The sequence below is a fragment of the Acipenser ruthenus genome, chromosome 20 (genome assembly GCF_902713425.1).
Source record: "Acipenser ruthenus chromosome 20, fAciRut3.2 maternal haplotype, whole genome shotgun sequence".
Classification (NCBI taxonomy): domain Eukaryota; kingdom Metazoa; phylum Chordata; class Actinopteri; order Acipenseriformes; family Acipenseridae; genus Acipenser; species Acipenser ruthenus.
The window spans coordinates 8314390-8328731 of record NC_081208.1 but is presented as its reverse complement, the minus strand read 5'-3'; positions in this window follow the sequence as shown (position 1 = coordinate 8328731).

Below are 14342 nucleotides of genomic sequence, written 5' to 3'. Positions count from 1 at the left end.
CAATCTGTGTTATTTTTTCCCTAAAATTGATTATTATTTTTCACATCAGCCAAAAACCAGAACTAGGTGCAAAAGTCATTCTGGGGAATGTGTTCAAGTATTAAAGAGTATTAAAGAGTCAACGTATCCAGGCCCTTTATAAACATCTATCTAATTAAAGATATATTCATTTAAAAGAAATCCATTTCCACTGAACTTCTTCTTCCACTGAACACCTCCCTTTTCAGATCTGTGTTAGACAGTGCAATGAATCTCCTCCGAGCGGCTGATGAGTTCATAACACTGACATCAGCATCAAACTTCCCTCTCCACTACAGAGCCTGCTGTTTAGTTGAATGGTAACGCGTTCGTCTTTGAACAGTGAGGTTAGTGGTTCACATCCAGTCCTTGTCTTTCCATTCAATTCAAAGGGCTGAGGTGCCCATTCATTACAACAAGGTCCCGTGGCTCACTTTAAATCATGCTGTGCAGCCTCTCTAGTCCTGGCTCTCCCTATATATCCTCTTTATCTCAGCTAAATGAAAGTTAAACACAGCATACATAGCCAGGTGATATATAGGCAGACTGTTTAAGAACTGAAAATTAATTAATTGAGCAAATTATCAGTTCAATTAAGGGTCTAGTTAAGTAATTGAGAGCTCATTTGGAATGAAAACCATCAGACACAGTGAGTCCCCATTGTAAGAGAAGGCTAACGTTCAATATATTGGTGTTTTAGGGTCACTGAAACAATCAATCTAGTCTTTGCTGTATTTGCTTCCTATTATGATTCCTATCAGCGCCCTCTGCTGGCTATTCATTCCAATGCATTGCCTGCAGTGCGTCTGTGTGTTTGCTCATGCTTTGTCTTCTAATGCAGGGTGTTCAGAGCAGAGATAGGCAAACCCATTCTTCTGTCCTTACTAATGCAGAGTGTTCAGAGCAGAGATAGGCAAACCCATTCCTCCATTTCTTAATTACAAATTCCTGGCTTTTGTTCAGTCCATCCCAAATGAAATGCTGTAATGAAAAATGCTGACAGTCAAAGGAAAGCGCAGAATAATCCAAAACACTGTGTGCCACGGTTTAAACACAAAAAAGGAAGTCAAGCAATCTGATGCCAGAATTAAAGATTCAAACAAAGGAGTGGTTTTGCAGACACTGATTCACACTATTCTTGGACTAGCTTTCTTTGGTGCTCACCAGGGTCTGTGAAACTACCATTTCATTCAAGGATAATTAACATCTGAATCTGTGAGGTTGCTGTTTAACATCCATGTAATAAATACATACTACATAATGTGTTGTGGTCACTGATATCAAGTGCAATATACTGTGAAATACAAACTGCATTCCACCCCACTCAAGCCTTGTGTGGAGTGGCTATCCCCTGATTAAAGTTTACCACAGTATTTTTTCTCAGTATTTTTGCTGTTTTACCATGCTTTTCCTATGCTTATAGCATGCATTTCCTATGCTTTATCATGCTTTCACTGTGTTTTATTGCACTTTGCTGTGCTTTTACTGTGGGAAACTTCTATAAGGGTCTGCTTGTATCGTACAGCAATCTATATGATATCCTATATATTTCACATAGCTGGAAACAGCACAATAACGATATCCTATATGTATCGCATGGCAGGATACAGCACAATACTCACTCAAACGATATCCCATATGTATCGCATAGCTGGATACAGCACAATACTCACTCAAACGATATCCTATAGGTATCGCATGGCTGGATACAGCACAATACTCACTCAAACGATATCCTATAGGTATCGCATGGCTGGATACAGCACAATACTCACTCAAACGATATCCTATATGTATCGCATGGCAGGATACAGCACAATACTCACTCAAACAATATCCTATATGTATGGCATGGCAAGATACAGCACAATACTCATTCTAACGATATCCTATATGTATCGCATGGCAGGATACAGCACAATACTCACTCAAACGATATCCTATAGGTATCGCATGGCTGGATACAGCACAATACTCACTCAAACGATATCCTATATGTATCGCATAGCTGGAAACAGCACAATACTCACTCAAACGATATCCTATATGTATCGCATAGCTGGATACAGCACAATACTCACTCAAACGATATCCTATAGGTATCGCATGGCTGGATACAGCACAATACTCACTCAAACGATATCCTATAGGTATCGCATGGCTGGATACAGCACAATACTCACTCAAACGATATCCTATATGTATCGCATGGCAGGATACAGCACAATACTCACTCAAACGATATCCTATATGTATCGCATGGTAGGATACAGCACAATACTCATTCAAACAATATCCTATATGTATGGCATGGCAAGATACAGCACAATACTCATTCTAACGATATCCTATATGTATCGCATGGCAGGATACAGCACAATACTCACTCAAACGATATCCTATAGGTATCGCATGGCTGGATACAGCACAATACTCACTCAAACGATATCCTATAGGTATCGCATGGCTGGATACAGCACAATACTCACTCAAACGATATCCTATATGTATCGCATGGCAGGATACAGCACAATACTCACTCAAACGATATCCTATATGTATCGCATGGTAGGATACAGCACAATACTCATTCAAACGATATCCTATATGTATGGCATGGCTGGATACAGCACAATACTCATTCAAACGATATCCTATATGTATCGCATGGCAGGATACAGCACAATACTCACTCAAACGATATCCTATATGTATCGCATGGCAGGATACAGCACAATACTCATTCTAACGATATCCTATATGTATGGCATGGCTGGATACAGCACAATACTCACTCAAACGATATCCTATATGTATCGCATGGCAGGATACAGCACAATACTCACTCAAACGATATCCTATATGTATCGCATGGCAGGATACAGCACAATACTCATTCAAACGATATCCTATATGTATGGCATGGCTGGATACAGCACAATACTCATTCTAACGATATCCTATATGTATCGCATAGCTGGATACAGCACAATACTCACTCAAACGATATCCTATATGTATCGCATAGCTGGATACAGCACAATACTCACTCAAACGATATCCTATATGTATCGCATAGCTGGATACAGCACAATACTCACTCAAACAATATCCTATAGGTATTGCATGGCTGGATACAGCACAATACTCACTCAAACGATATCCTATATGTATCGCATAGCTGGATACAGCACAATACTCACTCAAACGATATCCTATATGTATCGCATAGCTGGATACAGCACAATACTCACTCAAACGATATCCTATATGTATCGCATAGCTGGATACAGCACAATACTCACTCAAACGATATCCTATATGTATCGCATGGCTGGATACAGCACAATACTCACTCAAACGATATCCTATATGTATCGCATAGCTGGATACAGCACAATACTCACTCAAACGATATCCTATATGTATCGCATAGCTGGATACAGCACAATACTCACTCAAACAATATCCTATAGGTATTGCATGGCTGGATACAGCACAATACTCACTCAAACGATATCCTATATGTATCGCATAGCTGGATACAGCACAATACTCACTCAAACGATATCCTATATGTATCACATAGCTGGATACAGCACAATACTCATTCAAATGTGTAGCTCCGATGATTGGAATTCTCAATCAGCCGTTTCTGGTTCAACAAACGAAGGCTAAAGCAGATGAAGATAAACAAGACTGCTTCCAATAGCAATATTTACATATAAGCTGAAATAAACCACCACAAAATGCTAACAAGACTACATTCTGCACATGCAGCAGATGATTGATCTAGCTTCAACTTCAAATGTATTTTTTTGCATGCATGCTGGTTGACTGGTATGTTAAGGGGAAATACAGAACATTTTTAATCTGTAACATTTGCACTGCAAAAATATATGAACAGTTTTATCAATCAGGAAGGTCTGATAATCAATGTTGAAACTGTGCCACTTGACAAAACCATAAACCTGCCAATCACATTAGTTGCCCTGAGTATCCTTATCCATTTTACATTCTAATACGCACTGAATAGAAAATAGTGACAAGTGACCATTGATTTTGATATTGATTTGACAGTGCTTTATCTTCTTAATACACATCAATCATATTTAGAATATTTTATGTTAAGAATGAAAATGAATTTATTAAACTTACTGTCTTGATGAAAACGCATGACAGAGGTTATTCCATGATAGGCTACTATACAAGAGCATGGATCAAAACTATACAAGAGCACGGATCAATCTATACAAGAGCACGGATCAATCTATACAAGAGCATGGATCAATCTATACAAGAGCACGGATCAATATATACAAGAGCATGGATCAATCTATACAAGAGCATGGATCAATCTATACAAGAGCATGGATCAATCTATACAAGAGCATGGATCAATCTATACAAGAGCATGGATCAATATATACAAGAGCATGGATCAATCTATACAAGAGCATGGATCAATCTATACAAGAGCATGGATCAATCTATACAAGAGCATGGATCAATCTATACAAGAGCATGGATCAATCTATACAAGAGCATGGATCAATCTATACAAGAGCATGGATAAATCTATACAAGAGCACGGATCAATCTATACAAGAGCATGGATCAATCTATACAAGAGCATGGATCAATATATACAAGAGCATGGATCAATCTATACAAGAGCAAGGATCAATCTATACAAGAGCACGGATCAATCTATACAAGAGCATGGATCAATCTATACAAGAGCATGGATCAATATATACAAGAGCATGTATCAATCTATACAAGAGCACGGATCAATCTATACAAGAGCACGGATCAATCTATACAAGAGCATGGATCTATATGAAACACAGACCAGACCCTGATTCCCTGGACACAGTGTTTTTAATATGTCCATTAGAAATATAAGATGAGGAACTAAGCAGCTACTTTACAAGGGTTTAGTGGTTAACATCAGGGCTGAAGAAAGAGATGTATTGCTTTTAAGTTTAGAGAAAAGGAAAGGGGGAAACGCAGAAGAATGAAACTCATTGTGTAGGGGTCCGGGGTGCGATGCGGTTTCTAGTAAGAATCTGTGTTTCATACCTGGACATATTTCAATGAAACGCCACGTCTGGCTTGTGAGTAATCGTGAAGCACAGAAAACAGCAAGCAGGAGATCATAGACACAGCAACGGATCTAACAGCCGGCTTGAAAACATGCAAAGCTGCCAGATTGTGAAGCTGTCAGCTTCCTGTTAGGGTTAAACGCTCCTCCCTGGAATGTGAAGATGCCCTTCTCAGTGCACTGCAATCTGCTGCTGTTTCAGATCACAGATCTCTAGGAGCATACTTCTCATATTAAAAGAAAACAAATTGCACAAACCAGACATGTCAGATGAAATATTGTGAGGCGCTATAAATCACACACCTCGCAGCCAGCTGCAGGAGAGAATAGGGGTCACTGTTTTCCACATACCTGTGATGGGCCCTTTGCTCCAACATGTGCTGTATAGGGTAGTGTTTGAGCAGTGGAGATGGAGTGTGCTGTATAGGGTAGTGTTTGAGCAGTGGAGATGGAGTGTGCTGTATAGGGTAGTGTTTGAGCAGTGGAGATGGAGTGTGCTGTATAGGGTAGTGTTTGAGCAGTGGAGATGGAGTGTGCTGTATAGGGTAGTGTTTGAGCAGTGGAGATGGAGTGTGCTGTATAGGGTAGTGTTTGAGCAGTGGAGATGGAGTGTACTGTATAGGGTAGTGTTTGAGCAGTGGAGATGGAGTGTGCTGTATAGGGTAGTGTTTCAGCAGTGGAGATGGAGTGTGCTGTATAGGGTAGTGTTTGAGCAGTGGAGATGGAGTGTGCTGTATAGGGTAGTGTTTGAGCAGTGGAGATGGAGTGTGCTGTATAGGGTAGTGTTTGAGCAGTGGAGATGGAGTGTGCTGTATAGGGTAGTGTTTGAGCAGTGGAGATGGAGTGTGCTGTATAGGGTAGTGTTTGAGCAGTGGAGATGGAGTGTGCTGTATAGGGTAGTGTTTGAGCAGTGGAGATGGAGTGTGCTGTATAGGGTAGTGTTTGAGCAGTGGAGATGGAGTGTGCTGTATAGGGTAGTGTTTGAGCAGTGGAGATGGAGTGTGCTGTATAGGGTAGTGTTTGAGCAGTGGAGATGGAGTGTGCTGTATAGGGTAGTGTTTGAGCAGTGTTTTCCTTCAAGGAAACTTCATTGTGAAACACCAGAAGTGTAATCTCAAAGCAGAAGCCCCAGAGAGTTTGAGAGTCTGACAAATACAGATTGCTCCCTGAACCCTGAACCCTGACTCAAAGTAACTGTAGCTAACAAAATAGTTCCATAAAATTTCTCTGCTATTATATGCACATCTATTCATTTTAGAGGTCTCAAATGTGCAGTTTTGAAATAAACACATGTTATAGCACACATGTATTTTAATTACAAAACACGACATCTGGTACGACACTTTACAAGTCATGTTTTTATACTGTGAGTGAAATTGCCTCCACCCCTTCATTGGCTTGTTTCCTGTCAATAACCAATCAATTGCTTCTCCCTATTGACTGACATGCTTTCAGCCAGTAACATGCTTTGACCCAGAAGACACTGCTGAGGTGACATGATCCAGGGAGTAAAGGTCAAACAGATAACCATAGAAGAATTCGTAGAAAGTGAGAACTTCCTTTAACCTAAAGTAGGACCAGATATCATTTTTTAAAATGAAAATACATGTGTGCTAGAACATGTCACTTTTAAAACTCCACATCTGAGGCATATGCAGCTAATGGAAGTGCAAAATGGCTAAGATTTATGGAATTATCTTGTTAGCTACAATTCCAGTCCAATTGTCCAGTAGTCTGTCCTGATAATGAATTGGAGGTTGCAGGCAGCCATGTAAGCTGTGACCAAGCCAAGGTACGAGGCGCGGGAGGATGGGTGTGCAGGCCTGAGCAGCGAGTGTAACTGTGACTCCTAACACAAAGATTCGCCATTGTGAGAGGCACAGTGTGTCATGGGTTTGGAATTCAGCAGGCTATGAATGCAGTATATTGTTTTAGTGAACTTTTCTAAACAGCAGAGAAATTCTTCATCAACATGTAATCCATCAAAAAAGATAGATGCACGCAGCCTCCCTGGACATGGAAACATAGAGTTTTTGAAGGAGGAGAACAGGAGTTCATGCCAGGTTAAGGTGCTTGTCGCTGCAAAGGAGAGTACTGTGGGTAGCAATCTTGTTGAAAACAGGATGTGCCAATTGCATGGTATCAGAATTTCACATAGAGATTATATAGCATACTGGAAAAAAGACATTTCCTATTAATCAATTTCTTAATTTAGCCAAGGATTAAACCCCTGCGGTGAAAGCTACATTTTCAAAGGAGTCCTAGATATATTGAAAGTTGTCAACTCCCAAAACATCTTCATACTCAGCTCTTGGCTAAGAAGTCATACTCAAAGATCTTCATACAAGCAGGGTGCTGAACTCAACTCCGGAGAGTCAAACCCAAAGATCTACATACAAGCAATGTGCTGAACTCAGCTCCAGAGAGTCAAACTCAAAGATCTTCATACAAGCAGGGTGCTGAACTCAACTCTGGAGAGTCAAACCCAAAGATCATACAAGCAGTGTGCTGAACTCAGCTCCGGAGAGTCAAACCCAAAGATCTACATACAAGCAATGTGCTGAACTCAGCTCCAGAGAGTCAAACTCAAAGATCTTCATACAAGCAGGGTGCTGAACTCAACTCTGGAGAGTCAAACCCAAAGATCATACAAGCAGTGTGCTGAACTCAGCTCCAGAGAGTCAAACTCAAAGATCTTCATACAAGCAGGGTGCTGAACTCAGCTTCGGAGAGTCAAACCCAAAGATCTTCATACAAGCAGGGTGCTGAACTCAGCTTCGGAGAGTCAAACCCAAAGATCTTCATACAAGCAGTGTGCTGAACTCAGCTTCAGAGAGTCAAACCCAAAGATCTTCATGCAAGCAGTGTGCTGAACTCAGACATGGCTGTGTTGTGTGAATGGTGAGTCATACAGTCAGGGAAGCGCAGGTTTATCTTCACTGGGGATTCCACAGAGAGCGTTGCCTTGACTATGACACCTTGCGAGTTGGCAAGAAAAGTCACCTCACAGCGCTACAGCATCCTCTACTGGCCAGATACCTGATGAGCTCAAAGCAGACACCTGTAAGGCTTCCCTTTGTCTTCCAGGAGCCAATAACTCAGCTCCTGAGTGTAAAGAGACAATTGACCTTCAGTTCTCCTGAGCTGTTGTGGTGATTACTGCAGTGAAGGAACACATTACAGTTTAAAACATTTCTGAAAATTAAATTCAAAAATCGTTATATTGATATGCTAATGTGAGTTTAGGAGCACAGGTGTCTGAATGACAGGAAGTGGACGCCTCAAATTAAAAAAAAAAACAAGAACAGATGATTTGTGTCCTTATTAGTTTGCCCCTACTAGCATCACAGACAAGCACACATCTAAATAGGTGTCCTTTTGTGTTAGCTGTGCCAGCGCTCTGTGAGGAGGCTCACTGACCCCCCAGCGGAATGCTCTAATATTCCCCTGTGCACAGTAAGTGACTGCACGCAGGCAGTGAGTGATGCACACACCTGTGCTGGGGCCTGCAGTGCTGCTCAGCACACTGTCACCGCGTGCAGCAGGCCGTGTATGAGATACATGTATCCATGTCATAACAATGAGCTGATGGGGTGTCATTGCTTCCATGAAGGTGTCTCCCGCAGAGCTGTCAAACAACCCCCATCTCCCTCACAGGAGCCTAGTGGAGCTGAAACACTACCCTATATAGCACCCTCCATCTCCACTGCTCAAACACTACCTTATACAGTACACTCCATCTCCTCTGCTCAAACACTACCCTATACAGCACACTCCATCTCCACTGCTCAAACACTACCCTATACAGCACACTCCATCTCCACTGCTCAAACACTACCCTATACAGCACACTCCATCTCCACTGCTCAAACACTACCCTATACAGCACACTCCATCTCCACTGCTCAAACACTACCCTATACAGCACACTCCATCTCCACTGCTCAAACACTACCCTATACAGCACACTCCATCTCCACTGCTCAAACACTACCCTATACAGCACACTCCATCTCCACTGCTCAAACACTACCCTATACAGCACACTCCATCTCCACTGCTCAAACACTACCCTATACAGCACACTCCATCTCCACTGCTCAAACACTACCCTATACAGCACATGTTGGAGCAAAGGGCCCATCACAGGTATGTGGAAAACAGTGACCCCTATTCTCTCCTGCATCTGGCTGCGAGGTGTGTGATTTATAGCGCCTCACAATATTTCATCTGACATGCCTGCATGATTGAGAGCTGCCTGCCTATCAGCAACAGCCTGTCAGTTCTACCTGGAAAACTCAACATCTAATTATGACTGGCGTGAGATGAGATGTATGAATCCTATCTTCTAATATTCCAGCACAATCACCTTTTAGCCCTATCAAGCCATCAAACAGGAGGTCACTTTTTCTGGCAAGTGTATAAGCAGCTGCTTGTCAGAGACATTTTCAAGCAAGTTTTTCCAAGTTGCTGAAATGCAGATTGTTTCGACTGTGACCTACTAGCAGAGTCTCCAGCTGAGTTAATAGACTCACAGGCAGTCTAGCTCACTGAATCCAGCAGGAAAGAGTCTCGGGGGATGGCAATAGTGTCCCAGTTTTTGGCAGCAATGCCATAAGGTCTCGTCCCTTACTGTAAAAACAGGTCAATTCAGAGTGCCCAGTTACAGTATTCTACCCAGATTTACTGTCCAATTACGCTCCCTCAACCCCTGCATTCCCCACAACAACTCAGGAGAACTGAAGGTCAGTTTGTGTGTTTGTCTTGTATTAAAAAAACTCGACAGCCATTGGAGTAGTGAAAAAAGCTTGAAATGTGTGGCTCTTTTCACCTGAGTTCCTTTGGGGCCAGGTCTGGCCCCATCAGGTACGATATAGCAAACCAGGCCAGAAAAAGCCGATATGGCCAGCTGTGGAAACACCCATTTTTAGGTCCGGGGACGGCCACGGTGAGCCACGGCTGGCAGTGGAACAGGGTATTAGAGTGTTGAATAAACCACTGGAAATGGTGGTAAAGCACATAACACATAATAAGCATTGGAAGCTGCAAAGTTACAGTGCATATTTACCATGGAAACAGTTACCAGTAACAGAGCATTCCTTGAACTCCCATGTATTTGATAGCACTCCATACCTTCTCATAGCAGGTGGTTGCCGACCAGCACAACGCACCAACAGGTTTTTTTTGGTTGAGAAGTGGGTTTAGGCTTTGTAGACATAACTAGGTTCAATGTTTTGGGTATTGTCATGTCTCAGAGATTTAGCAGTCAGCAACTGTGGTTGTCATGGAAATTGATTTAGCGAGGCCACAGGTAGGCCTGAGGAAGAATGGGAGAGGAAGTCTGTGATTCATTGTTTGCATTCTCCAGATTGTCCCTGGGGCTCGTTGGTAAGAAGCCGTGACCTTTTAAAGATTCTCCCTCAGTCTCACAGTGTAAGATAAAGTGCCGTGCTGTGGCCACTGCAGTTGCATTCCACACACTTCTCTGTTTGTTTAACTTGCACTGAGGCGTATATTTCAATGTTTAAAGGAAATGTGGTTAACTAAAATAAGAAAGAAAGAAATTAGAAATGTCTCCATTTAAATTTATCCAGATATGTTTCAGCATATTGTAAAATATAGACACTGCAAAATATCCACAATTATATAACATATATTCAAGAATATATTTACTGTAAATATATTTTCCTGAATACCTATATATATATATATATATTGGTCTCAGTTAGAAAACATTTGAGAACCGCTAATCTAATGATATCATTTCTCCAGGATACTCAGAAAAAAAGGCTGCCAGATACAGGCTTGAATGCAACAAGCGAATATGTGCTGCGATGTGACAGAAGTAATAGAGCTTATACTTTTGATAAGAACCTTTTAACACCTGGAGCAACACTGGAGCAATGCAAAATAAAAATAGAATTGAATCAGACAGGGGACGGAGCTCCTAGTGAGAGCTCATAGTCAAAGCATGTGATCTACCAAATAATAGAATCTAAAAACCAAATGGAATAAAAAATCATCATTTTATTTAAAAACTACTCTGAACTATAAACTATTCAAATTGAAAGATTTTTATTGCATCTTTTTTTCTATGATTGTTACAAAAAGATTAAATTGAATATCATATCATAGTGGCAGCTGAAGCCAATATTAAAAGGGGGGGGGACAGAAAAAAGGCAGAGGAACAATTGCTAAAAATCCAGCTGATTTAATTAGGAAAGAAAAAGGCAGGGATCCAAATCCAAATTAAGGTGTGATTGCCTACTATTGCAATCACAAATATACAAGCTCGGACACAGCATATGTTAAAATGTACAAACCCCAAATATGACTCAAATATGACGTGTTTTTATTAGGAGCAAAAATAATACAAGATGGATAGATGAATTAGATGAAGAAAAACAGAAAATAAAAACAAAAAGGAAAATGTGTTTTACACCCTACTGTAGATCCTCTTCTTCCTTCATAGGCAGGAGGCTGCCAGTAAACAAGCAATCCTACAAGTGATCCTACAAGTAATCCTACAAGTGAATAGTAATCCTACAAGTGAATAGTAATCTTACAAGAGAATAGTAATCCTACAAGTGAAACCAGCACAGTCACAAAAACATGACATCAATACCCCAGCTGACCAGACATTACCCCACAGATCTTACCGCCTCACTGTCCCATAAATTGTTATTTTCACAGAAGAGTTGCTACTTTGTACCAAGCTATCCTTTGTATTCTACTGAGAACCCTTGTAATCTCAAGACCATACATTCTCTGGACCCTAACTCCCTAGAAGTTCTCAGATTCCACTTTCAGACACACAGCATAACATATTGTGGGTCAGCTTGTATTACTGACAAGTTTGTTTCATACAGCAATGTCAATTTGTCTTATTTAGGGCCTATGATACTACAACAGCCATTTCTTTTTACATCTAGCTGACTCATCCAGCAAATAGTCTATCACATTCATTGTAATAATCTGTCACCTTCTCCCACAAGTAATGCGAAGAAACAAACAGAATCTTTATTATCATTTTAAAAATGTAAATGAATCACTCTATAGGCATTTACTACGTCCTTTTGAACCACGCTTCATTCCTTTCACTCTCGTCAGTATTAGCATCCGAGGTCCTCAATGTGGGAGGGCACACGTCCGGTTATTGGCTAAAACAAGCAATGAGGGATGCGGGGGGGGGTCGGGGGGGCACGCCACACTTAGCTTAAGCCAGCTGAAGAAATGGAAGAATATTATTGGCTAATAGACGTGCTAATCATAACTACAGCGGAGACAAGAGTGCGTCTGCCTCTTCCGAACGTACTGCGGTGACTGAGAGGAAAATTAGGATCATACGGCTTCCTCCGTATAAACGCTATGTATTTACTGTTGCATATTACATATAAATAAATACATAAAAAAAGCATGTTTATTTTAAAATTCTCGAGTAGGCTGCGCCTCCTCTGCTGAGCCGTCACTGATAGAGCTAAGGAACAGAATATACGTGGAGTGTGTGATTTGCAGATATCAGTTCAAATGTATGCTGACAGTCATGTACTAGGGGATGAAGAGTTCTGGTGTGGTACTGTATGGTAATGCATATTTGTGAATGGTAGTGGGAAATGTTTGTACCAAGGATTATTCTTTCGATAGGAAACACTGTTCTGAAAAAGTTTTTTGTATCATTTTTTTTGTTCATCCAGAGAAACAACCCTGCAGGAGCTCCTGCTCTGACATCAGTCTTAACAAACAGGAGACTGCTGTCCAATTAGACAACTTTCTTCCACTCACAAAATAAGCCTTGGTGTAATTGCCCTGTAAGGATCAATGGAAGCTCTCCCCTATCCTTCTTTAACAAGCCGTCTCCACTATGATGCTCTGCTTTCTAACATGGGCCTATTCTCAGAACCAATAAATCTTGATCTGGAGCCACTGGCCAGGGAGATGGAGATGCTACACAGGCAACCCATTTAACCTCCCCAATTATTCATTGTTAAGACCTAACTGGGACTCCCCTTGCAGTGATCTGAACCTGCGTCGAGGGCATTCATTAAACCGCTCTGTTTAGGGGAATATTTATTCTGAAATTTCGCTAGTGAGGAACATGGGCCAAGCACTACAGCGAGTGTCAGTGAGAGTGTTTTCTTTGGACTTGTACAATCAGAAGACTGGAAAAGAATGGAGCAGTGCAGAGATCCAGAGGCCATCAGTAAATTCTGCAGACTATTCACAGAAGTACAGATACATGCCTTGTGACACTTCCAGACAACATGTATAAAACATGCTTTCACTTCAGCACAGTCTTTTCTTTCTTAGCCTTTCTTTCTTTCTTAGGACATTCAAAAACCAAATGAAAAGTCACATTTCAAAATGCTTTCAAACAGAAGACCAATAGGCAGATCCTGATGCTAAATATGACACTGGCTGCTGTAGTGAGTGTTGCTGACTGCTGCCTGGCTTTGATCACTGCCGATGGTGACGTAAATATATATATATATATATATATATATATATATATATATATATATATATATAGATAGATAGATAGATAGATAGATAGATAGATAGATAGATAGATAGATAGATAGATAGATAGATAGATAGATAGATAGATAGATATGCAAGGGAACGCAGACACCAGGAAAGCTGTCTTCAATTTGTTTCATAACATATTTTCAATTGGAGGAAACAAACCATCATTATTACATTACAGCTTGAAAATGAAGGACAGAAAGCAAACATTAATATATTAATGGTTGGTGCTGCTATGATAATATGATTTGCCATAGCCTCATGATCAAAGTGTCCCACTGGACTATTTCCTGTTCAATTCCCTTCCATCAGGCAGGCCAGGAAAAAATGGATAATTGATTGTCAATTTAACCTGGCCATCTGTTTATATAGGAATGACTAGATCCCTGGTCAGTACAACCTGAGAATTAAAGGAGTTGGACAATGATAACTGTCTGCTTATACAGTCTGGGTTGTATTTTCTGAGTAGAAAGAAACAACTTTGTATTATTAAGCAAATATATGAGCTATAATTGTAATGCAATAGTTCTGCACTAGGGGGCACTGTAGCACAAAGGCAGCTACAGTGGTATTACCCTTGGTACAATGGTAGCACATGAACATTAGTGGTATCACAATGGCATGGATCGTACACACTAGTAAAACCATTGCAGTACCATTGTGCTAATGCACTATTACTTCCAATCCATTGTGT